Below are 22,494 nucleotides of genomic sequence, written 5' to 3'. Positions count from 1 at the left end.
ATATGTACTGAGCGGTTACACGCAGCTCGAAAAATATCCTCGTGGATTACGGGCCGAAACTACCCTAATGACGCCCGGTGAATCCCGGTCAGGGCAAAGAGGGAATTGCGGCCCGAGGGAGATCGCAGCTTTCGGTAGGAGGTATTAGCGTGATTACGAGGCTGGCTGCGACTGGTCTCGCGAAAGTTTCACACGATAAGAGGGAGTACTTCCACCGCGGCAAAGTAGGTACTTTCCTTTCCTTCTTTGGCACGACGCTTGTGTTCTTCAGCCGGGATCAAATGGCCTGCGGATGCAAAGTGCTCTCTCTCTCTCTCTCTCTCTCTCTCTCTCTCTCTTTTTTGATGGGGTGCGCATACCTTCCGACAAACTTTAATACGTCGACTTCGATACGAGCCCCATTTTCCGCCGCTGTGAAACGATGACGTGCCGCCGCGAAAGCATCACTTCAAAGTTTCATAAAGCTCCGCAGAGCGCGCGACACTCCGAATGCGCAATGTGTTTCACATATTCGCATGCGGATAATTGCGCGCACCAAACATATGCAATGGAATGACGTATTTTGCACATTGTCTTTTATGGGCTATATCTCCGCTACGCGTACATTAAAATTACTCGGTTGTTAATAAGCAGCGTTATGAAGATAAGGATCATTACATACGCAATATTTTAAATTCTTTACTCCAGAATGTGTTTGTCAAAAATATTGCTGTTGCAGATGTTTTGGACGCATGGAAAGATTTCACCGTTAATTTTACGTTGATACTCTCTAAATCTGAATCAGTGAATAGTACTGCTGAATCAGTGACTATTCACTGATTCAGGTTTAGAGAGTAAAAAAAAGCAATAATGGATTTTGTTAGTTAGGAAATGCTCGGCAAAATTCTCATAATTCGTTGCTTTTATTAGTGTAGCGCGTGCCCCCGATAAACAATAGTTTAATTATGGTTGCAATGCAATTTTCCCGCCGGTAATTATCGGGGCCGTCCATCACACTAATGGTAATTAATACATATCAAATGATAATAACGCAAACAAATCGACCTCTGCCCAAACACTGCATGGGCCATTGTATGGCATGCAATTTTATACTCGTAAATTTCGTATCGTCTGTCATCGGTGCGGTAAGCTAATGCCACCGATTCGACGATATCCTAGTGTCACCTGTGCACTCTAAACGTTTGGCCGCGTTTCCATTATGGTAATGAACGTGCAACGCTATCGCTGAATTATTACTTTTCAAATCGCCAAAATGTAACGAAACGTTCGACACTTTACGCGTTTTGGGCTCGTTCATCGAATCCGAGATTCAATAATTTGCAAACGCGTTATCAAATTCAATCACGTGAATATTTAAACTTTACGCGACCACACACACGATGCATAAACATGATCATCGCGTACATTAATCAAAAATCGTTGATGTGAAAAAGTTAAACAGTTTATACGCTTAGATACAGCCGGATGAATCTTTTCACGTCTTATGGGAATGGGGCAATATCGAAAGCACATATTCTACACGAATATCGGCTTTCGCATTTCAAGCTATGTGCTTGAATTTACTAGTTATTTTATTGGAGAAATTCTTACAAATAACGCAACTCGAAAATTCGGCTAAAATATTGTTTTCAGAAATACACCATTTTAATTTGACGACTCCACCGTTTATCGAAGAGTCGGTGCGGTCAGTTCGTCTTACGTTTCATACAAAATTGTTGGATGCAGAATGTATTCGATGGGAAAATTATGCTTTCACGTCAAATCGAGAGCTCATCCCTTCTATCGCACGGAATTTTGTTTCTTGAACCGTTCTTTTTTTTAGAATGAGCATTTATACCGTAAACCGTAAATCATCAATCTCCGTATTTACGGGATTTACAAATATTTCGCGGCTTTTTTAATGCAAGAACCGAATATGTGAAAACGCGCGATTTGTGTACACATATATATCGATTCCCGAATATTCGTTGTTTATAGTCCAAGAGCTGACGACACTTTTGGCCAAGTGATTTTATAAATAACGATTTTCCGTTATAACCTGCGTGGACGACTCTCCTTCGATAATCCGAACACCTGGCTGGCCGTACTTAGGGGGTTTAGAAGTACGCGGGTGAGAAAAAAAACCGATTTTCAAAGTCGTAGTATAAGTCTTAATTTTTATCGGATATTGATAATTGCTCACTCAGGAAATGCAAATAAATTGCCTGTTCGATTGCTCGGGGGCAATTAGTCGCCAGGCTTAATTAAAAATAATTAAAAATAATTATTTTCAAGTCATACTATAAAAGCTGGGTTTTTTTTACTAAAAAGTATAGTGCTAACACATACCACCCAAAAAAAAGCCAAGTGAAAATTTTGGTGGCAACATCTCTAAAAAAATTATTGAAAATGCCCAAAGCCAAAATCACTTGGCCAAAAGTGTCGTCAGCTCTCCGCCTATTATTTGCCGGACGCGTTTTCATTCCATATCGGCGTCAATCCGCTGCAGGCTTTTGCGCGCGCGCGCTCGCACCCCGATGTTTTATAATATAAAAGATAATCCGCACACACACACACGCACACCACACCACAGCTCTCGTTCCATTGCTCTCCCGCTCGGGCATTAATAAAAACGAATTAAACGTTTTTCCTTTTTTCTTTGCGGTACAACGCGAACGCACATGTAGACGTGTGTCTCTTTTTCTCTTTTTTTCTCTCTCGCGGAATATATTTATTCTTTTCATTCGAATTTTATTCGGGATACGTACGAAGTGGGTCTCGTCTATTTAGCGTCGTTATCCCATAACTCATCCGCTCCGTGATTGCCCTATAATTCTGACGATGTCGAAACCCACGGAATTCCGCGGACACGGCACACGGCATCTCGATGCACGCGCATACGCGAACGCGGTTCGCGCGTGTCCGCCGACATACAGATTTATTGACACTTGCGTGCCTAGATGTTCTCGGGTATCACGAGGCGATCCCGGATCCCGGTCGTTTACACGACTCCTCCGTGAGCCTCGTGTCATCTCGCGTATGGCCGCGCGAAGTACTTCCGATTTATTCCAGCGCGCCCGTGCGCGACGTGCGACATATATATATAAATCTCGCTTCCGTTTCCAGTTTATCACGAATTGAGTGTCCGCGCGCATACGTGGGGACACGGCGATCTATACCTCGGTCCCGTATTCTCACCGCGCATTTGTCGCATAAGTATGCCCGTCCGATTCTCATCTCGCGTTGACACCGGAGGCGATCCTCGCGCGCTGAGCAAACAATGCTTGGGATAGGGATAGGGACGGCTGCATTTAGCGCACGAAGGAAATATAAGGGCTTCCATCTGCTTCCTATCTAATTCTAGAGTGAAATCCGAGCTTTTCCCATCACGTAAATAATGACAGTAACCATCTCGGCGTTTCCTCGATATTTCCCGAGTACTAATAATTTCAGTTAACGGCAAAACTGCGGCGAAACGATAATGAGCGCCCGGGCCGGCAGTTGGGAAACGTCAGTATAATTCACGCGTATATGAACATTACGTTAAAATTGGTTGAAACGTTCGACCGACGCAATCAAATTTCATTAAAATTTGCGTGTAGAACTACGGCATATAATCAGCATCGGGTCGGGTCGCATCACCCGTAAATGTCGACTGTAAACGAACTTCGGCTTTTTCAGCAACAAATCGCGCACAGTTTGGACGCGATGGCGCGATATCGTCACGTATAATGCTATTAACGATTTATGGTGAGTGCGCAATTTATAAACGAACCGACCGTGATTGTAGGGAACTTCCGCATAGATTAATACTTAATTCGTATAGCAAAAATGACGCTTCGCGCGAAGTGTAAATTACATCATTTTCGCCTCGCAAATAAATACGGGGAATTTCTGTGTGTTTGCACAATGCGTTTAAACACTCCGTTTTAACACGCTGATATTTAGCCGGAATTTATGTGGCGTTACAGAAAGGCGACGGATTTTATGCCGCGTTTCATTCCCCACGCTCGTAACACCCGAACAAGCCTTTGCGAATTTTACGTTCGCTCGTGCCTTGAAAAAGAGCTATAACATGCGCCGCGCCGGCCGTGGTCGACACGTCGTCATAAAAAATCGTGCACTGGGTGCATCACGTCAAGTTACATCCACGCATATGTTCATATCTTCGTTATTTCTGACAATCTTAACGATATATTGAAATATTGACGGATCAGTTTCATTAACATTTTTAAATTTGATTTAAACAAAGTAAATACTTCTCTATTAAAGTTGTGACATCGAGAAATCTTTAAAAACCGTGAAATATTTTTCTTTAGATGGTTAAAGTTATTTTAGAAATTTTCTGCTGGATTAAAACTACTTTTGTTTGGAAATTCTGCATATCTGGAGATTTCGGATAAAAAATTTAGAGAATTAGAGAATTTAATTAGAGAAAAAAAAACGGCCAGCGATTTAGAATAAATAAATGGCTTAAATTATGAGATTTTTTTAACACCTTACTATTGCTCGATAACTGGTTGTTTTTTTCTCTAAATTTTTTAGATACTTTTAACTCTTTACCGCACGAAGAGGTAACAGATTTATTGGCACTTTTGCGAGTTAGATACCTTCAAATGACGAATATTCCGAAACAATTCTCGGTCTCATTGTATTCGTAGTACCACATTATTTTCTGGATGCGACGAAGTGTGTCTTTCTTGATGTTTGTCGCGCAGACCAACGAGGTTCTTTTTACGGCGTGACGTATAAGTGCCGTTTCCGTTTCTCGTTTATTCCCGCGAAAAAGCCGCGAGTAACCAACGCGAATTACCATGGCGCAAATCTTTCCGCGCTCCTCGCACCTTACGTACGAGCCGCTCCATCCCTCTCTTTCATCTCGCCCGAGCTCTCTCTCGAGCGGCTTATCCGACACATCCATCGTAGCTTTATAAGCTTCATGACCGATGCGAGAGACCAGGCCATCCGAGCTTTACGAGAGTTGTTTAAGGGTCTCGTCCAAACTCGTCCCTCCGAGAGTCCTCGCCACCTCCTCTTCCTTTTTCTCCCCTTTTTCCCCTCTTCGAATACTCGCTCGACTCGGTACATACGTATATACAGGGTGATTCCAAAGGTTACTGCCAAAATTAAGGAGCGTATAGAGGGATCGAAATAGAACAACTTTCGATTAGAAACCTATGTTCTCCGAAGTAAGTTGTTCTCCTGATAAGTCAGTACAGGCCTTTGAATGTATAATGGAACTCTGATAATATACCAATGAAATAATCATAATTTTCTACTTTTCCACTAGCTTTTTTTGTTTTTATTAAGGTTTTGTTAAGGATTACACTAGCACAAACTGAATTTACAAAAGGTGTTCGAATTGGCGACCTTCACATTGAACGCAAGCATCGTCGAACAGAACTCTGGCGCACTATCTCAAATATCTCATGTAATCCTTAACAAAATCCTAATAAAAATAAAGCTAATGAAAGAGTAGAACATTATGATTATTTATTTCATTGGTATATATTATCCGAGTTCCAAATATTCAAAGGCCTATATATTGACTCAGGATTACTTCGGAGAACATATAGATTCTTAATCAAAAGTTGTTCTACTTTGACCCCTCTATATACGATCCTTAAGTTTGGCAGTGACCATTTGAATCACCCTGTATATAACCGAATCGTGTCGTGCGCGCAATTTCATCCCGGCAATCGGTGTCGCTTATTCCCCTTGTGAATGCCGTTGAGAGTTCGACGTGCCACTCTGTCGAGATATCTCTCTAGGCATGCCGCTCCTGCCGCTTTCGTCGCCGATCGTCGCTCACGCCGACCGTTTTCTACAACTCGAAACCGCGTTCTAACGCGCAACGTAATTTCCTACGTGCCTAGCGCGCCCATGCTGCCGGAAACGCGCTGGGCGTCGACAATGGGGGGACGTTCCGACGAAGCTCGCTACAACCTCCGTGTTGAGAAACGCGACGCTATCTTACAAACTATCACCGTCGTATATACGCTCGCAATCAGGGGGTCGATCATGAATCTTTTCCCCTAGGGTGGAAACGTAAAAAATAAAAAATCTCTCTTTCTATTGATGTTAAATAGAAAAAGATAGTCATATAAAACTTTTCACTTTTCACGTTCCACATTAATACATGATTGACCCCCTGAGGCTGAAAACACGGGAAATGTATGAAAAAGAGAGAGAAACTTTACTTTGGAATATTTAAATCTCTTATAATGGCCGGTATGTCATCAGTATTTTCGAGATGAAACTTTATCTTTAACCGGGTAGAGATGAAACGGCATAACACAGTATAACATTCATATTTATCCCAGCGTTTGTGTGCTCGAAGTCTAGCGCATAGAATGCTTAAAAATTCATTCGAAGCTCGTGTCTTTTTACATAATAAATCCTCAAATCTTCCGCGTACACCGAGTTTCAAAGGCACAAGCACGAGGGAAAAAGTTTCAGTCGCAGGAGTGCGCGCAAGAAATCGGTGATTTATTAATCGCCTAAATCGCCCCACTCTCTCGCCGTACACACTTCCAGCTGGTTATATAAACGGCTATTCGTCGCAATATCCGGGCTTGTCGGAGAATCTCGCGAGGCTCCGCGATACGTGCCAGTTGCAGTCTCGCGAATCACACGCGAGCTCTCGCCACATTAATTCACCGTCGTGTCGTGGCGACGAAAACGACGCGATATAACATCGCTCTCCAGCGTGGCATTTGACACTTATATGTACACTTGCGCGCTCGTACGGCGTGTATCGCGCGATTCGTTTCCGATGTACGTTAATAACAGCCGTTGTGTGAAATAATTCTCATTCGCCGGGGTGTCCCGCGGCGAATGGGCCATTCGTCGCGTTACGACTTTTCGCGAGCCGCCGGATGCCTCCGACGTCGCGTCGTCGTCGCCGGGTCCGAGAAACTTCCGCGCGCCGGTCCCCGAGAGATATAAACATTCGGACACTCGAATCGCGATATCGCGCCGCCGTATTTTAAAACGAAATTGCAAAGGAGCACGTTACGACCGCCGTTTCGTATCATAAAGCGAAATTTTCAGCCTCTCTTTCTCCTTGCGATGAATGAAATGCGCACGGCTCATCGATCGAGTCGAGAGGGAAAGAGAGAAAAGAGAGAAAGAGAAAGAAAGTTTAGTCGAACAGAAACATCAAAACCGATTGTTATTTCCGTAAATGGGGAATCGAGTGGACCTGAGGCGCGGATTAAAAGCGCCCGGAGTATATAGCGCGCAACGACCTACCTACCCCGCGCGCGCGGATTCGTTCCCGACGGTCGCACTGAATTTCTGGTTTCGAGTGGGATTTGCTCTCTCTCTCTCTCTCGATGGAGTCGCGTGTTATACCGAATTATTTGAGCATTCCGCATATAAATTACACCGATAATGCAGACTGATTTTCGTGTTAGTTAGAAATCGAGGGAGACTGGATATATGCGATTACGCTGAATGCAATATCCGATTTTGCGAAAGTCCTCTTTTTCCCAATTTCGGCGATACCAAAAGTGCTGTGTATATTTACATTTTAACAAAGTGATTTTAATAATCTTTCGTTGACGCGTATATCTTCGCGCTTATCACAAGCGCTGTTAAATTCCGAACGCAGAGAGACGCAATTTATTTAATACATTTATATTTAGATGCAATATGTTTAATAAACAAATCAATTAATTTTTCGAGCATGTACTTCCCAACGTACGTTTCATTTGATGTAAAAGCGTTACAATGTAATTACAATGTTACAAGATAAATTGACTATGTTAATCTTTTATGTATCTTTACGTCACATATTTTTTTCATTGCGTGCTTTCGCATTTCAAATTTTCTAACGCGTCAGTCCTTAATCCTCTTTCCTCGAAGCGCGAAACGCTCTAATAGCGTTAGCAGCCGGAAGCGCAGGTAATAGTTATATTAGTCGCACGCATAATACATAAGCACATGCCGATCCATCTCCGCTTTCTCAGCATGGCGATCGACCGTAGCGATCGGTTACATTAAGTGATCAGCAACGCATTTTCTCCCCGAGTAAAACTTACCACCGATATATTATACACCGATCGCGCGAAACCCGGCACCATGGACACGCGATAATTCACATCGCCGCCTTCGCGCGAACGTGAAAGCGAAGGCGTGGCACATCGGAAGTGAGACGGACGGTTTTACGCGCGCGAAGTAGCCGTAACTACCCTCTGTGGATGCCTTTACCCGCGCGCGCCCCGAGATGGTCGCGAGAAATACGGGATACTATACGCGACCCCGAAGGAAAAAGGAAATAGAACGAGGTAGAAGACAATTTGCTCTGGGACATTCGAAACGCGAAGATGAAACGAAAAAAGATGAGGATAGAAAGGTGGTAAAATATTAGGGGCTGAAGCGGAACAAAGCGGATACGAGATAAATGGAATATAATGATTGGGAGATGATACAGCGAACTAATTTCTTGTAGACTCGTTTGGAAAAAGTGATCCACTTAACCGGCACCGTAAAAATAGGGAAATGAAGATGGCACGATTAACCTTATTATTCGAAATTAAATTATGATATCGGAGCTTCTTGGCGCGCGGCGAGCGCGAAAAAGGTTAACGCGAAAGTGGCAAAGAAGAGAGAAGCCCCGTTTCGACCAAATTCCGAGCTGCGAAACGAATGTACGAGCTGGCTCGGTAATTAAGAAGTAAGGTGGGCAGGTCGACCCGACAGATAAAACTCGCGCGCCTCGTGCAAACGTGCTCAAGCCGGTTACTCCCCCGTTTACCTACCTACCTACCCCCCGTTTACTCCGGTGGGGTCTGAGTGAGTTCTAAGCGAGATACCATGAGGTCGTGTCTTTCTCTTTCTCTTCTCAATCTGGTAGCTATACAGCCACAGCTGCTATCTCGTTTCCTCCCGCGGTGCAGCTTCTGTTTTCTCCCCCGTCTTCGTTTTTCGGATAGTTTCTTCGGATTTCCGCCGTGCTCGCCTCACGTCGCAGCTCCCCGTCTTAATCCGCGATGATATCGCTGACGCTGATCCGCGAACGTGTCTCGAATCGCCGGGGCCCGAAGGAGGATTATGCGTCCGAAATATACGCCGGCGGCGCGGCGATGGGACGGGGAAGCGGGAGGGTGGAGGATAAACTAGCTTGTCTTCGAGACGAGCGACAGCGCCGTGATTTCTGGATATAGATGCAACCGTGAATCTAGATTACTCGCGATTACGGCTGTACTCAGACAGTTTGACGATAATCGTATTGAGCTCCGTGGCAAACAGCGAGCGTTCATTATTATCGCGGTACAATTTACAAACGGTTAAGCAGGATCCTATTCATCTAACCAGAAATAAGACGTCTTATTTTGACATTCGAATTTTAAGTGCGCGATCGAGTTTACGCTCCGCCATTCCGGACTGTCGAAATTGAAATGAATGCTTTCGTGACATGTCGACACGAAGTTCGCGTCACGGTTAACACTTCTGCAAACACGCCGAATGGACTGTAGAACGTATTTGGATAAGTGTTGTTACTTGCAATTGTAACTGAGCGCGCGCGAGTTTGAATTCTACCGTTTTCTATTTACTCACAACTTATGAAGAGCGGTAAGAACAAAAAGGAAGCAAAACAATCAAGCATAATGCAATATGTTCTCCGTGTGCATGTACGCAAAAAAAAAGAAACAACAGGAAAGAAAAAGAAGAGACAGGAAGAGTCAACTGGACCTCGGTATTTTTCCGGATTTTATTTATTTATACTATTCCGGCATACACACACACACACACACACGGGTAAAAGGGTGCATTTGCATGGAAATTCTTCCCCCTTGGACGTTCCCCTTAAAAGGGAGACGCGTACAAATCCACCACTCCATTTCACGCCAGGGAAGAGATTAAAGTATTTATTCCAGGACATAAATTATGACTAAAAGAAAAAAAGAAAAAGAGAAACGAGAAAAACAGAGAGACAGAAATTGTCGTAGCTGACCGAATTCCCGGACAACAAATATGTACGCGTTTTTTTACCCCCAGCTGTTTTTCCAAAGACTGCGTACGAGCTTTTAATAATCCTTCCTTTGACTCTATCGTTCATAAAGTCCCTTTTCGGGCTAGATACCATTATCAGTACGACTAGCACGAAAACTTTTAACGTTGCCAAGAAAATCGATAGGTCGACTCGCGTATGAATAGGAGATTTTTGCGAAATACGAGGATAACGAAGTATCCAATGTATTTTAAAAGTCTTTTTGAAAGAAAAAATTATATTTTTTAGCATAATATTTTAATGGCTTGTTATCTTCAATACTATCCATTATGTTCTTTAATGAATCAGGAAACATCAGCTCTAGATGGAATAATGGATTATATTACAAGAAAGTCTTTTTTTTGTTTACGCGGAATATTTCCGCGGTTTATTCGGAGGATTTAAATATATTCATTATATTTATGTAAATGTGTACAATCGCGCAAACGGAGGATACACGTAATTAAGGTAATATTTATTCTTCTTTTTGTGTGTACATGCGTATTATTTCTGCCACACGATGTATTTTATTAAAATATATAAAATGAGACTGAGCTCGCGCGCTCGGGATAATAAATAAATATATACGCGCGTCACGCAATATGGGCTCTCCGTGTTCGTTACGCGCGATTTTCTTTTCTTTATGTCGAGCTTGAAAAAAAAAGATCCGTGCAAGTGAGAGGGATTCGCAAATGGAAATTGGCTGCATGACGCAGGCAGAAAGGGATATTTACTGCGCGAGAGTGGCAAGTCGTATGCAGTCGGAGTTAGAAGAAACATAAATAGATCCGGCGCCGGATCGAAAACGCGCGGGGAATGATTCCGCATCAGGGTGAAAAATCGCGGAGAAGGGTTGGGGAGAAAATGCGTAGGCGGCTCTGATCCGGAAATAAAATTGCTCGAAACATTTATGGCGATGGACGTAACGGCGAGATAAAATTTATCAACGAATAAAAATCGACGCCGGCTCGTCGGCGCAACTCGAGCGCGGTGGATTCTCCGAGATAGAGAATTGTCGAAACGATACGGTGGTGGTAATGGAGGTTTATTCTTCACGTTCGCAACACATGTTACGTTTTCAAGCTTCATGATCATTATTGTATCTCGGCGATAGAGAGTCTGATCGTCGTCGCAGCATGCGACCTTTCTCACTTCTGCTTTTAGTTTCTCGGTCGCGGTACTAAAACTCTAAAACCCGAAATCTTTTTAATTCTCTTGCACCCACCTTTGGCTCGTGTAATGCCAGTCTGCGGCGAAAAGAGTAAAGGGGAGTTGGCAGTAGGTACAAGGGGGAGAAAGAACACATGGTTGCGGAACTTGAGCAAGCCCAAGGGTGAGGATACGTGCAAATGGAAATTGGTTGCAAAGGAATATTTACTGCCGGTAGCGTGGTTGGATAAGAGGTCGTAACTTACGCCGCGGAATGAGAAGGAACGTAAAGAGGAATGCACTGACTCCGATGCACTGACTTCGAGCGAAACGAAAGTTACGCGAGGGTTGCGCGGGAGGGTGGTGCACTGGAGGCTTTGCGCGCAAGAGAGAAAGAGAAAAAAGAGAGCGAAGAGAGAGAGAGAGAGAGAGAGAGAGAGAGAGAGAGGGGAAAGCGTGCTGGCGTAGTTACGTATTAAGGGGGATGAAGTACCTGAAAGGCACATCATACACCAGACACATTGATCGATGGACCTGTGGGCTGCAAGGCCTGCGATAGAAACTAAAAGGACGAAGATAAATTAATACCGTGGAATTTTGGAGAGTTAGAAACGAACTCTCTCTCTCTCCCGCGCTCTCGAATCGGTACGTATTTCCGATGTTTCATCTTCGTGTTTACATTCACTTCTCACCGCCGTCTTCGATTTTGGTCGCTTCTGATTAGCCTTTTATAAGCCACGTATCTCATTTCACCTATCTTTTCTCGATACATCGAATTCGCTGCACTAATTCCGTAGAACGCGATCACACCACGAATTCTCGTACTATACCCATCGACAGAACTACCAGTTTTATTAGAAATCGATGCGATATATATGAAGTTTGCATTCATATAAATATTGAACTGTTTTAATCAAAACAACCACTTGATTGTTACTTCCATTCATAATCTAAGGAAAGCCTGCAGTATGATATACTAATTATAGCACTGAAGCAAGTACATACGGTGAAAAATAGATTGCAACATAAGTGTCGGCAAGTGAAATTATTATCACTTGACATTTTGCCATTCCATCAAACGTAATAATAATAATGGCGAGTTGTTTTATTGGAATCTCAAGTTGCCTCTGCGATAATTCACGGAATATTTGACATAATTAGAAGGCGACTACTGAAGAAGCTTCTCTCGAAGATTCTAACGCAAACGACCATCTAGTCCGTCCATAATGTCCCGGCTCTTTTTCCCTGTTTACCCTCAAGTTCGTTTATTGAGGGAACTTTTGCTTCCATTAGTCTATAATTAACTGAGTCAAGCAGCCGAAGTCGACAAAGTCTATGGCGGTCTTCTCTCGTACTTCTCAGGAATCGACAAATCGTGCCTTCCATCCGGTGGACGTGGAGAAAAGGAAAAAAAATAGAAAGGAGAAGAAGCAAAAGCCTCGGCAGAATCCGGAGGGAAGTCGAATTCGTTAATCCCGCTGCCCAGTCGTCCTTTGTGGTGGACTTCGGAATTAAATTTCCGGTCTTACGGAATCCGAGGAATCCTTCGTCGATAGTCGGTCCGTCCGGTAATTCGATCAGCAATCATCCTGAAGTCGACGGCGGGCGTCGTCTCTTCTTTATACGGGTGGCGACCCGTACAGCGTCGCTATGTGTATACATACACCCCGACAGATAAATAAATAAATGAAAGCGATACGCGAGAGCAACACACTCCGATAGCTGCAGGAATGATATCTGCGAGATAAAGAACTGAATATATGTACACACAATATATATATATATATATATAGATCTTATAGATACGTATATACGTATATCCATAGACAGGATGATAGACGCAATTACATATTATCGATGTTAACAGACGACCACGATTGCGTCGGCTTTCATTTGCACCGCAGGAAGGGAGGGTATGGGAAGGGACGCCGGATAATCATTAATTAATGGGCAGGCAGCTTTAATAAAATGCATCATAAATGCATTTCGGCACTAATCGCGCAGTAATTGAACTCGTTGATCGAAACAATTTCTCTCGTTCGTAACGGCATCTGATACCGTAGTCATCAGCGTAATCGACGGAAATATTGTTTATTAACAAGGAGGCATGTGTAATTCACGTGTACTCGCGCGATAACGTTAGAAATAGCTTAATACAATTTCATGGACGTTGCATTCAGCGAGGCTGCACCGCCTCAGGTCTGCACTCTGCGCTGCGAACGGAGCTTTGCCCAGTCGTACGTGAGACGAGCAGCTAGACGCACGCCCGCCGTGCCGATCCTAAATCCTCCGCTCATGCATGAACATCGAAACAAGTGTGTGGCTGCTGAAACGAGCCGTCCATTTGCATTTCAATGCTCTCGTCGGTCCGAGCAATGCTCCGTTTCCCTTTCTCAGCGGCTGTAAGCGTCTGGCTGAATCGCTTCATTTAAGACAGTTCCCCTCCGACTTCGCCCTCGTAATATTTCCTTAAAACTTAGTATGCACATGCAGAAAGCGTGAAAGTTAGTCAGTTAATGCCTCGGAATATCAAGGGCGATTATCAAGCCCCTCGGCAGAATGTCAAACGTGTCCCGCCCCGCGCTAGTCTAGATAAGAACGATATCGATGTAATCCTCGAAAAGACCCTCGCGCGGATATATCATCGTCGAAAATTAGGGGCGTACAACTTCGCACCCCATTAACGTATCCGAGTTGCTCTTCGCGGAATTAGATTTGTCGCCAGTTTAAACTGCAGGGCGGACACAGAGTATTCCGATATAATTCAGAGGAGCGAAATATGCAAAATTACCATCATTATCCAACGACAGATGCTGACGGTGCTGCAACACACATGTGAAACTTCCACAGCGGAGCTAATCGATTTCAATCTGAACTTCGGTCTGCAAATTCCGACCACCTGTTTATGGGAGCGGTGATTACCGAATGAAATTACGTGCACCTGTACGCATGCAGTTGAAGTGCATGCATACATTAATGCATACCTTCTAGCCGTCCGAACTTCTTTGCGGACCTCCGGGCGCACACGGTGTGTCCGCGCCAGCAGCCTTTCGGTAGCCGAGAGAGACATCGATTTTCTGCCGAGCGATTCAATGTTCATACCCGACCCGCCGCATGAAGATCATTGGTGTAAACACGAGGCGGCCATGCGCGCGCGTGTGTGTGTGTGTGTGTGCGCGCGCGGCATGGAGGTTTCGGGTAGACCGAGAGCGTTGTGCTCTTGTCGGCCACCCCCCCCCCTTCCCCTCAGAGTACACAATCGCGCGGATCCCTTTGCACGGCGGATGAGTTTAGATTGATATTGGCTGGCGAATGGATTTATCTAAAATTAGAGTCCCCGTGCCGTCACACAGGCTTACGGTACGTCTCGACTCTCGCGCACTGACACGGTTCGACACACCGATACAACGTTGCGCACACTCCGCGTCGCGCTAAAGTTAGAACCGGCGCTCTGCCTTTGTCGATATACCCGCGGTTTCAATACCGATGACGCCCGGTGCATTCTAACTTCGGCGCGTATCGAGGAAGCGATTTAAATCGATGCCGCTCGCCGCAAATGGCGATTCGTTGCACCTCGTCGTCTATCCGGGTCTAGACAAACGTGATTTAACGAGAGACGTCTCGCCAGTTTACTTTTCTATGATTAGCTCGTCCGATTAGCTTTTCTCACTGATCAAATTTTAGAACGTCCATCAGGAAAGCCACGCGTTCCCACCATAAAATTGGAATTGCGGGATTCGATAAGTAGGGAGAGAAGCACCACGGCCAATAAAGAGGGACAGTCATGGCCAGAAGTTCTCGAATCGAGCCTTGTAGCTCTACGGGACATTTCTCACGGGACGGGCGAGCGGACGATTAGATTTGGACCTGCAGTTTCCTAGATTTCTCGTCGATTTCAAAGAGGGGATAGGGAAAGAGCACTACGCCCTCGAGGCAAATCACTTTCATCCTTCGATCTCTTCCGCCTAGAAGCTTAAGCCAATTTCGACGTGTCGCGCCGGGAAAGCGTAGGCCGAAGTGAGTAGTTTTTCTTCCTCTTCCCTTTCCGCGACAGTACATGAGAAGATGGAAGAAAATGCGGAAGGGATGAAAAAGCCCGTGAAGTTAGAGGATCGTGTTGACAATGGGGGCGACGAATGCAAACGAGAAATCCTAGATATGTTGCTATGGATCATGTCGGAGGGTGGATTAATGACGAGGAAACGAAACTTGGAAATTTGTTTATTTCTAATGAGCTTACGTGACAATTCAACTTGGTGGGCTTTGGAGATAACCACGGCGAGAGAGGATCAACGAATAACTCTGGTGATTCTTGCTCGAATTACCGTAAACGTTTACCCGGCAACAATTGCGCAAGCGGCAATCTTTATAAAGTTTAATAGCCGACGGCGTCGCAGCTCACGTTCGATTAACCAGGTACTGCATGAATTTCAAAAGAAAGCATCGCGTTTCGTCGCAGTTTCAGTGTACTTTCGGTGCAAATGAGAGTTGGATGGAGTTCGCGGAATTCTAAAGTCACGTCTCCGCGGGCTTCGCCGCCTCGGCTCGCGAACCCATTTATAAAATACAGACGTGACATTTATGATGAACTACCCGTGCCATTCCAAACATTTGCAATCACATTAGCGCTTCAATGAAACTATTTTTAACAATGTAGCGCGTGACGTAAAGTTCGTCTCTTCTCCTTATCTCTCTCATTTTTAAAGTTTACGCTATAATATAACTTCGTTGAAGTGCTTCTTGACATTCGTCGTTACTCCAAGGTTTAATAATTTATTATTCACTGATCGTGAATTACTTATATTTTCTGTGTCCTGAATTCACAAGTTCTGTCTCGTCATGCGAAATAATTTAAAACTATCGTAACTTTAAACTTATTATAGATTTACGCTTAAGTTAAATTCGCCATTTTCGTGATAAAATTTAATGTTATTTATTTATTAATCATCTACAGTTTTTATAATTACTTAATAGCTTTTCTAATTTCTATCTTTCGTTACAAAAATTAATCTTGGTAATTAAGTTTTACGTTATAGATTCATATTCATAATCAATAAAGTTAAAGAATTAAATATAATTGTTGTTTTAATAATCGTTGAATATCATATCGTTATTCGGTACAACCTGGAAAAGATATTTAACAGCAAAGAGTTGTAGAAAAATGTTTATACTTTTAGCAGTACAGCGGAATGTTGCGGGTATACATTCGAGTGCTTGTCGCGAAAGACGGATTTCACGGAAGGCTACTTTCGTATCAACAAACTTCCGCGCGAATTTTACAGGCTCGTAAAATATATTGGTTTTCTTTATGTCCGCACGGCAGGTTCGTTAAGTGTAGCTATTTAATAATTTACGGTTTAGCATTTCTCTGCCGGAAACGCTTCCCGGACGACGAAACCGCCGCGCCCGGGCTGCCGCTGCCGCTGCCGCTGCCGTTGTGCCGCGAACGTCCATTTATTTCCAGCGACCGAATATTCTGCGATTCCGAGCGAATAATCTACGGCGGCGCGATTTACGGGCCTTCGTGACCGAGTTCTCCTCCCTAAACAGATCGATATCCGCGAATGGCGGTGACGTGAATTACTTTATTATCGGCTCTCTCTCTCGGCGAAACTATACTTCTGTCGAAAAAAAGTGCATTGACGCACGCAACGTTCTGACATTTTGAAATATGATAAAATACGTACATTTTTATCTATGCCGAAAGCGAAGGGAGAAATGAGCGGAAAAGAATTCCGCCTTTCAAGTCCTTCATTTTCCGCTCTTATTGCGGGTCTATCCATTTTTGACACGGTTTTCGTCTGAATATCCAGAGCTTTGCTCCCGCAGTCTCGCTCGTTTCCCCGTTTTTTTCCCTCTTCTAACGACTGAACAGTCTGGTCGTGACAAGTATATCGACCGTTCTCTCGCCATCACCGTCTTCCTCTTATCTAATACGCACTCCACCCCCGTCGAAAGAAATTCCACTAATGCACGTGGTAACACCGGAATGCCGTCTCGAAACTTGTGCACCAGTTCTCTCGTAGCTGCTATTTCGGCAGGGGTGAGTAGACAGACGTGTGTACCGCGTTTACTCCCAGTCATAAAAAAGTTAATATTGTAACAACGAAAATTTGATATATTGGACTAAATTCATCAGGAATCTAAAAATTTCTCTATGAAAAGAACCTCACCCAAAATGGGCCATTGGCGTACAACATTGAATCATGTGCCATTTTGTAGGTATTGTTGTGTACATCATTAGAAAAATAAGTATAGGTTCTTGGACCGGTTCAATTACCAATCTTAATACCTATTCATTATTACCTTCACCGTCAGAATTGTCAGAAAATGATATAAAAATATCTTCAATATGCTTTGATGGTAGCTTGATTCTTGTGGTTGATCCTTTTTTCTTTCGACTAAAAAGTGCAAATCAGCCGCAGGTTTGAGTCTTCGCCGAACAAACCAATAAGTTTGTTCGTTTAGGAAAATGCCCTGAGCGCAAGGAAGTCTGGACGACATTATAATAAAATATGTTATTTTATATAAAGTTAGTGATATTATGATATTTAAGTTAAATAGTGTAAAGTTTTTAGCGCCAATTAGCTAATATTACGTATGGTAATATACGAAATTCACGTCCTAGAAAATATCTTTCCCCACGTTTTTGAGACTTTATGTGAGACTGCGTTATTATTATTTTCATCAACCTCTTCTACACATGCATATAGAAGTCAAGTGTGCGTTCATGGCCCAAAACCTAATAAAATGAGCAAAGTTCTTTATCTACAAACAAAACTCAAACTGTGCGTGTACATTCGTCATGCACTCGTGTAGGTACACGCAAACCGCAAAAACTATAGAAGTAACCGTAGAAATCAAAGCAATTAGGTTTGAATTTAAAAACTAAGCTGTATTTTTTTTGCACCGTTCAAGATCCCGGTATATTACAGTTCCATCATTCGTTCCAAGTAGGATTATATCCAAATTAGGATAACGATGCTTCATACAATCTACCGTCTGAAGTTGATTAAATCACCGATTGCTGATTATCCATTCGGCTCCCAGTCGTAATCTCTCCTCAATCGCTCGAAGCGGGGGAGAAGAAGCGCGATCTTTCTCGATTAAGTCTCAGTGTAACCAGGTTGCTAAATCGAAGAGAATCCAAAGACTTTCACGCCGGAGGCTTCTTTTTTTCCTTTCGCCCTCTTCGCGTTCTTACTTCTTCTCTCAATCTGAAATCCTCCTCGACACCACCTCGTGCATCCTTGCCTTTGTGTTACCTCGGTTACTTCCGCCAGCCTTGTACAGCTGTATGTACTCGCTTGCCCTTCCTCCGGTCATGCGATCGCTCTTACGGGGGATTTTCCAGACTGTAAATTGCAAAAGTTCTAACGCGACTTTTCACGGTATCACGTCTCTAAGCCCAGCTGTTGTTTCTTCTTGTTTCAGATCCTGAGGCGGCACCCGGGATCCCAACGCGTTCCGAGGGTAAGTTTCAGTTAATAATACAGAGGTTCATCAAGATTGACCTCTAAAGATAATCGCTTTAACGTAGATTGATTTTTGGAAATTGTTCGCGGTTCTCTTAATGAGGATATGCAATTTTAAGCAAATGTATACGGAGGTGGAAACGTGGAATGAATGTTAAATTATATTCATGTTATCCTGGGCATAGATTCGATTTTATTACGTAAATCTTTGGCTGCAGATTCAATATTATTTTGTATAAAAAGATAATTCAAACACACTCTAGTTTGAATATGAAAAATTCTCAGCGATCTACTAATTTCGGCTCAAAAATCAATTCAGTGAGACAATCGGCGCAATCTCGACTATCCCGAGGCGTCCAAAGTCCGAGAAATTTGTAAAAGGCGCGGGAAAGGCCGCGATTGTTTTCCGCAGTCTGACGCGAACGCGCCTCTCGTCCGTATACTCGGCGAACACTTGATCGTATCTGAAATTTATCGAGGTAACAACAAGCAGCGCAACGCCACGGAGCGTCTCCTTCTCTCGGGGCCCTCGAAAAGTTCGCTCGTTCTTGTAAAGTGCTCGAAACAATTCCGACGCGAGTCGGCATTCGACGGCGTCGCTTTTGTATCGAGAGCGCCGAAACAGCGAAAGTTTTTGCATTCCATTATCACGCGACGCGATTTATCCTGCGCTTGGATTATGCAACAACATTTACGTTCGTTCTCCCTCTCCAATAAGGTATTTTATTTTTAATTATAATGGTGTCACTCTATTGAACTTGATACCACTTCCTTTATCTCGTTGATATGTCTATTTTAAGTAATTTGAATTCCAAAATTAAATTGAAATTACACTTTCCTCGAAAAATACGTTTACGTATGTGGCCACGAGCCCTAATTTCGTACTTTTATGTAAATTACCTTTGATCGAGAACGAAATGCGAAAATTGTTGCTTTGGGCGCCAGCTCTCTCGTCGAAACGAAAGGCGCTTAATTAATATTTTTGCGAAGCCGGACCGTGAAATTTGTGGCCTAATAGTTCCTTTGATCGCACGGCGAATCACGTAGATGTGTTATTAATGTCGAATTTCTATTGCATATGCATATGCATGTTAATTCTAATACGCGCGCATCGCTATCGGGGATCACACCGGAGGGAATGACCGTATGTAATTAAAAACTTTCAAAAAAGATGTATATTAAATTAAAAAAATAAATATCGCTTTTTGTTAAAGTAGCGATAGCAGGCTCGAATGTTAAACGAATAGTAAACGCAATATTAAAGTGATCGCACGGCCGTGTGAAAATTTTTTAGCGCTCTATATTTACGACATATGTGTCGCATCCACAGCTGCCTAAACGAGAAATCTTCGGGGGAACATTCGCAAAATTACGTTTGCCGTCACCGACGACGCCCCTCTTCCCGCGAAGATTAATAAATTAAGAAAGGAGCTACTTTTGGCTTTCGACGGGTGAAGTCCCGTGCGTGCTTAATTAAATTTAGCGCACTTGGCGCGGACTCGCCTTCGGCTACAATTTTCTCCCTTGATGTTCCACGACGGCGGCAGAAAATAGTATATACACCCAGCGAAGATATTATGCAAATGTTTGTCTCTCTCTCTCTCTCTCTCTCTCTCTCTCTCTCTCTCTCTCTCTCTCTCTCTTTTTCTTGCGCGCGCGCGTACTATGTGTGTAGCCCAGATGCTAAAATGAGGAAAACTTAAAAATTATATCTCGCTATATTTCCGACGAGCACAAAATTGTAAAGTGAGGTCTTCACATTTCGTCCATCCTTAGCGCCCACGATACTTGCCATCTCGGTCCGTCACGATCGAAAAACGAGTGCAGGAAGGCATTCGACAGTAGCCTTACCTTACTTTTCGAGCGCCCGTTGCTTCCCAAAGTTACGTTCGACGAGGATAATATAGCGGTGCGCCCGTTGGAAATTTTCTCCGATCTTTTTCTTTTTTATCGGGATACACACGTCGACGAAGGGAAAAGGGTAATATGTTTTTATGGTTGTCGAGTTTATCCAATGTTGGGAGCTGAAACGTGATTTAATTTCGCCCTTTAATCACGGCCGATGACAGAAGGCTTCCATAAAACTGAGCGTCATCCTGAGACGAAACATAGTTTTCTCCCTCTCTCCCTCCCGCCCCCCCTCTAGCGCGACCCGTTGGCTTTAAAAGACAAACCCTAAGTTCTTCTATCAGTGGCGGTCTATGTAAACTGAACTCTGTAACGAGTTTTCTCTGCGCCCAAATTGGCGTAAATCGAAATGAAGTTATCAACGATAGCAAAGTCATTTTAAAGTTAACCGTGTGACTTCGAAGTAGCGGTAGTACAATTAGCTAGGGAGATAATTAATTAGCAGGATATATATATTTATTACATTATTTTCGTACAATTTTTCCAATCTCTTCTAAGTTAAATCAATATAGATGTTGTATCTTATTTAGTGATATTTCTAAATTTATTAGTTAGCCGACTATTATTTAATACGCAAGTCGAGTAAATGTTTGGAAAGATACAAAATCTTTAATCTTTCGACGACGTTGCATTTCTGTTTCATAAATCCGCAACGCCAAAATTTCGGGTTTTATCCGCACGCAGCGCTCCACGTGTGACTTCCGCGACATCCCCACGATTTTCTTCACCGTCTTCTCTCCGTATAGAACGAGTGCCCTCGAGATAAGGAAAATATTAACGAAAAAAACATCTCGAGAAAAAACAATCCTGTAGAATATAGCCCGCGCATAGGGCGAGTGGGAAAAAACCCGTAGGAGAAAAACCGAGAAAACAGAAACGGGTTAAAGGCGGGGCGACGACGGATGGTCGCCCCGGGGTGTTCTCGGTAAATCCTTACGCTCCTGGATGCCGCCCTTCCGCCCGATCAATATTGCGTTGGTGGGGCCGAGGTAGGATGGTCGGCCGCGAGGGGCGCTAGGGGGTTGTTGAGCCGCGGAGGGTTAAAACTGGGCGAGGGGGTAACGAAGGGGTGCGTCGTCGCGGTAGAACCGGCGGGATCGGCGGATGCAGGGGGCGGACGAAGGGGCATGTGAGTACCAGGGGGTATCTGACGGCACGAGGGTAGGAGGGCGCGGCGGCGGTGGGGGTTGTTTAGGTGGGGACGACGGTGGAGAAGCTAACGCTGTCATGGCGCCGCGCAGCATCGCCAGGCAAGCGGTACCTCGGTGTACATCCTCGCGGCGCGTTACGTGTTTTTCAGGGCTCCGCGATCGGCGGCGACGTGCGACCTGGTGAAATTCGCGGGCGACTGTGCGTCGTCGCGCACACCCGCGCGACAAGCCGTTCGACTCCGGGCATCCACGCGCCCTCGCAAGCGCGCTGCTCCACTCGTCGTCGCGTTCTCCGCCGACCGCCGACCGCCGTTGCGAAGACGCGGCTCCGAGAAAACGTGAAAAGCGGCTCGTGACTCGCGATACAAGAGAGTCCGCGAGCGGTGGTGAATCGCGTTGCGTCGGCAGCGGCGACAACGACGACGACGCGTTTTCCTCTTGTCACGCGTCGTCGGAGTGCACGCGATCCGACCAGCAGTGACGCGAGTGACGGCAACGATCCACGGCGATCGTCGTCGCGGGGATCCATCGCGGCGGTGGCGGTGGAGAGCGACACGCGCTCGGCTGGCTCGCCCGCGCCGCCATCGATCGCGAAGGTCGAGGCTGAAGGTCGCGGATCGTCATCTCCGCGGGTTATCTACGCGCGTCCGCCGAAACTCTCAGTAATCCGATCTGACTTTATCCCGGCGACGTCGGTGCGCGCGCTCGCCCACGGAACCGTGGTTCCCGCACGAGCTCCCGGGTTGTTGGTGCCGCTGGTGTGTACCCTATACGGTGAATCGATGACGGACGAGAAGAGATCGTGGTGACAATCGAGACCCCGATACGCGATGTC

At 44.5% G+C, this 22,494-nt stretch overlaps 1 protein-coding gene across 4 annotated transcripts in view; it reads left to right on the top strand.

Annotated features, from left to right (window-relative positions):
* LOC143905035 (protein turtle) overlaps positions 1–22,494 on the top strand; it is a 233,299-nt gene that overhangs the window by 116,801 nt on the left and 94,004 nt on the right. For all 4 annotated transcript variants that reach the window (XM_077420139.1, XM_077420138.1, XM_077420137.1 and 1 more), the window contains exon 4: positions 18,560–18,598. The gene's annotated coding sequence lies outside the window, so the exon portion shown is untranslated. The remainder of the gene's footprint in view (positions 1–18,559; positions 18,599–22,494) is intronic.

Source organism: Temnothorax americanus, unplaced genomic scaffold, assembly GCF_048541705.1.
Source record: "Temnothorax americanus isolate GAGA-0224 unplaced genomic scaffold, ASM4854170v1 Scaffold6, whole genome shotgun sequence".
Classification (NCBI taxonomy): Eukaryota; Metazoa; Arthropoda; class Insecta; order Hymenoptera; family Formicidae; genus Temnothorax; species Temnothorax americanus.
This window is presented reverse-complemented; position numbering and strand designations above follow the sequence as displayed.